The sequence below is a fragment of the Ascidiella aspersa genome, chromosome 9, assembly GCF_963924565.1.
Source record: "Ascidiella aspersa chromosome 9, kaAscAspe10.2, whole genome shotgun sequence".
Taxonomy (NCBI): Eukaryota; Metazoa; Chordata; class Ascidiacea; order Phlebobranchia; family Ascidiidae; genus Ascidiella; species Ascidiella aspersa.
Window position 1 is genome coordinate 15,366,055 of NC_139455.1, and position 5,002 is coordinate 15,371,056.

The 5,002-nt window shown below is 33.7% G+C and overlaps 1 long non-coding RNA gene across 1 annotated transcript; it reads left to right on the forward strand.

Moving 5' to 3' along the window:
- Window positions 1–1,884: 1,884 nt before the first annotated feature.
- On the forward strand, window positions 1,885–4,566 carry LOC146133194 (uncharacterized). The gene is made up of 3 exons (XR_014501700.1): window positions 1,885–2,070; window positions 2,895–3,016; window positions 4,276–4,566. It is a non-coding gene; the product is annotated as an uncharacterized LOC146133194 (long non-coding RNA).
- Window positions 4,567–5,002: the final 436 nt, after the last annotated feature.

A 5,002-nucleotide genomic window follows, 5' to 3' on the forward strand; every position in this document is an offset into this window, starting at 1 on the left:
AATTAGACACGAGTCCATTTCACATACTTTTCGACTATTTTAACAACGTAAATGCAAAAAAAAACGAATCATCTTTTATCCTTCGGTTTGTTTACGTTTCGATCCGGTGTTTTTACCTAGATCAGCGCTTCTTTACCATTGCGCCGAGTAGGCAGCCAATTGCGTAACGGAAAACGTATTCAAAATATTGGACATATCTTGTTTTGTAACTTTGTAACATTCTTTTTTATTTTCGGCAATGTAATAAAAACTTGCAAGAAATTTAAAAGAAATACTGGTATACCAAAAAAATCGAAAAAAAAATTTTTGTTCAGACTAATGAAACGAAAATTTAACGGCACAGAAGATAAACACCAAAAGACAGACGCAATTATTTATTCACGGTATTACAACCTAATTAAAATTTGATTTTCGGCGATGAATGAAATTCAGTATCTAAATTGGCACGTTTTTGATAAAATATTATCTTCATGAACAAAAAAAAAAGGTTTTCATGAAGATTAGTATAGGTTTTTCTTTTTTTACCTGACTGTCGTGGTGCAAGTTGCATTGCGTTTTTTTGTGTTCAAGAGAAATTCAATATTTGTTGCTAGAACGATTGTTCCTTGTGAGTTTCGTTGTATATAATATGGCTTTGCAGCCCCGATAATTAAAATCTGTCATAATGGCGCATGGTTGTTCAGTTTATTGTGTTATTTAATGTGAGGAAAGTACCAGCCGCTAATTGCTCTTGATTCTTCCAGGTTCCTCAAATAGTTAGTGAGCACAATATTTCAAATTGTACGACGGAGTTAATTTTTATTTAAGCACATTAAAAGATTAGCATTAGCAGTTTCACAACTAAGCAAAACGACCGGCTACATTTCGTATTGTGTGCTGCATTTGAATAAAAAATACCGATTAGTTATTGATACCTAATGCTCTGTCGATGAAGTAAATCTGTGATTAGGTTTTTTCGTATTAAACAGCGCTAACGAACACTCGTGAGTAATTATAGATTAAACGTGAACAAGGTCTCTGAATGCCAAGCAAATAACAGCTTTTCCAAAACAACACGTACAGCTTGTTTTGTAAATTTTATTTTTGTGCACCAAACTTCCGTTGTGTTAGTAAAACAAACATTACTCGAATGAGCAATCACTAAAAGACGTCGAAAGACAACAGATAGTTTAATTCGCATGAAAAATACAGGTCGACATCACAATTCACAGGAATACACTCGCGTAAGCGATACGCTTGGCCTGAAGTGTGACGTTATTACTTGAGGCATTTAATAAATGTTGGGCACCCAAATGGAGATCAAACATACAGCCCGAATGGATGTGTTCTTAACCAAAATGCTTTTAGGCACGGTGACATGGCCTTTTTCGCCCAAACCATACGAACCTATCATTAGGAAGGAAACAATCAGAACGTTTTATGTTCTGTTTGCAAAAATCCTAGAAAATGCCCTGCATTAAAGCACTTGCTGCTGTGATACTCGTCGAACTCATAACGTTAAACCGTTTTCCGTGTTGCCGTTCGAATTCTATTTTAAAGCCTGTTTTGCCTCATTAAAAATTATGTGTTGGGAAGGCTATAAATGAATTGCTAAATAGTGCTAGGTGTTCCTTGAGACATATTTCAGTGTGCAAGGGAACTTTTGTAATGAATAATATTTTGCTTTTCGCGAGGTATAATTAGAATGATTTGAGAACAACTGGTGGAAATGTATTCTCAAGAGAGCGGCAAAAGCTATTGACAGGATATTCAGCAAGCAGAAGCGACAACCACAACCACAACCAAGCACCATACGTTATATTGATGTATATTAGAAGTGGTATATTGGAAGCCATCCTATTAAATGACAGTATTTATCAGGAAACGTTTTTGCATTCTAGCAGATCATTGTTATAATGAAAGCCTCAGCTGGCTATTGCTATTAGAACTGTGCAAGAAGAAGCCTGAGTCAAAATAGCTCCAATAGCTGTTGATGAAAAAGTAGCCTACATCAATGATGTTTCAAATTAGGATGACAGAACTTGTCACTTTGGCGTTTATACTTGGAACGGTCAACAGTTTTTCTGTAAGGTAAAATTTATACAAATATTTAGTACGTTTGTTGAGTGACCAAATATCTAACCAAACTTTAACTAGAAGGCTTTAGGTTTTAGGGCTTGTCTTGAGTAAGTCATAATAAGAGTGTAAGTTAGAGAAGTTTAAACTATTGTCGGAATCAAAACGCTCCTAACTCAATAAAACGAAGTGCAATTTGACACCATAGTGTTTCCCAATATTTTCTGCAGTTCAGCGGCATAGTGCTTAGCCCTAGAATAATAACATTTGAATTGTGAAATTTGTAGAATGAACATAATACTTAGTATTTACTTTATTCGAAATCTACCGAGAGGTACGCTAAAACTCGACTGTAAAATACTTTATTCACCTCGAGCTAGGGTTGAAAACCAAAAATAATAATTTACTTATTTTTCTCAGTTTAATTCGTGTATTAATGTCACAAACTTATTTCACTAGTGGACCTGATACGATTCTCTTCATTACGTTCATATTTTAGAACAAGTGCAACAGAAATGGCTTTTTTAATTTTTAAACAACGGTTAAGACTAACATTTCTGTTTTTTCTGTTCGTGAAGATAATATTTTACCAAAAACATGACAATTTAAATACTGAATTTCATTCATCGCCGAAAAAAAACTTTTAATTAGGTTGTAATACTGTGAATAAATAATTACGTCTGCCTTTTGGTGTTTATCTTTTGTGCCGTTAAACTTCGTCGTTCCTTAATCTGAACAAAGATGTCTTTCACCCGCTTAACTTATGCTAAACCAAACAGGTTATTCGGTATGAACTTGTTTTACCAGTCCATGATTAATCTATATTCTTTGTTTTACAGGAATGGTGATTCAGAAATCAACAAGCGGGAGAAACAAATTGTAACTTCCCCATGGTGGGCTATATTTGGCCCGGGACCAGTTATTTTAAAAGAGGACGAAATCCAAAACTATATTTTACCTGGTATATATATATTGTTTAAAGATGAAAAAATACCTCGTAATGAGAAAGCAAAACATAAACTTTGAGTAAACAATATACAGTAGGTTTGAGGTTTTCTGTAATCACGAATCATAATTTAAGTTATATTTTACGGCTGTCTTTCGGTTTTATATTGCGATTACGATAACCGATATTTTTAGATGAAAGCAAAGTTATTCGTTGTAAAGCAGTTAATTTGATGAAGTTAAAAGTCACAAATGATATGTAACAACCCCTAATATATCTAAATGAATTTGGTATTGAATTGGCTTTAAAACCACATCGAAAATGCGCCAACACGGGCTCGATCCGAGTAGGCCCATTGCACATAAGTGCATCGCTGTTGGTGTGTTGCCTTGAGATGGATCTGTTATTTTATTTTCTACTGTTTTTACAGTGTTGAGACTTCGGCTTGTGAAATTTGTTTCAAGTTACGAAACGATGTAGCCACTCGAAAGGCTTCTGGTTTTATGGCTTTATTGGTCAAAAGTGGCTTGATTGCAGTGTTGCAATAATTTAGTCTTAAGTCAATAAACTAATGGACTTAAATACACTAAGTGACTGTTAATGACTTGACTTGACTTAAGTGTTTTGGGCAAATGACTTGACTTGGATTTTAAACTTTTAGTCAACTAACTTCAAATAAAGTGTTTTCTTTGAACAGTTTTCAATAAAATTGTGTTTGGCCTTTTTATCTCCTTTTTGCACTTAGCCTAAAACAATTTACAAGCTGCTATAAATTGCGTTTCTGTTATTTATATATTTTGACTTATTTCTCATAATTCGACGAGTTTGCCAATTTTATTTGTATAAAAGTTTTATTTTTAAGTCAATGACTTCACTTGAAGTTGACTTGCTCTAATAATGACTTAACTGGGACTTGAATTTGGCAACTGATTTACTTTTTTTTTCAAAGACTTGGCGGGTCGCCAAGTCATTTCAAAAAGACTTGTTTAAAACACTTCTTACAAGAAAAATTCTTGCTTTTAGAACAACGTTATATGGAAGAATTCCTGCTTTTAGAAACAGAAGACTAAACTCATTTAATTAGATCATATAGCCCATATACGCCAAAACGAACTTATCCCTGAATGAGTATAACGATTTAGGTTTTACCCTAAAATTTTGCTGCTGGAGTTTGAATTGATTTTAAGGCAATATTTAATCAGATCTTAGAGAATATTTAAACAAGCTGGCTACTGTCCAATTTTAGTTTTAATCGACACGATTTTACCTTTAAGATCAATCAAAATATGACATCCCCTTTAAAGAGCAAGATCCTTTTAATATGGAATAGAAACTGCATCATGGTCGCAATACGAAGACGATGGATTGGTGGTATTTCAACAAAATGTGTTTTTTAAACTTCCCATCTAACCTTAATTTGTTACTGGATGTTTAATAAATTTGTTCTCACCCGTGCATTTCGATTAACATTTCTAGCTTATCGTATATTTGTGCGAACATATGTTGTGCTTATGCAGAAAAAAAGATAAAATAAATTGCAGACTTTTTATTAATATTAGTAAATAAATAAAATTACGACTCGTTTTATTTGTTGCGTTCAAGTTTAAGCAAAGTGCAGAAGCTCATCCGACGTATCTTAATATTTACAATTCTGAATGTCCTTATAGGGGAAGTGCGGGACCCATGGAACATGGGGACCAATGGAACACTGGCATATTGCGCCCCCTGTTGGCGGAACTAAATAAAATTTTGGTTGTGGGAATGAGATTTTAAGTACATAACTTAAGTTTAAAAAGTTCTACAGCGTTCTTTTGGAAATAGTTGATTTATTCCAATTTTTTACTTTTCTAGGCGTAAAATGTTCTTTTCAGCTTGATATTCGTAAGATGTTTTGATAGTCTTTAGGTAATTGCAAGCAGTGAATATTTTTTTGTGGAGTAGGATATCTGGGCATAGTTAGTTGATTAATTTGGTTCAGCGTACTGGATAGCCATGAGTGTT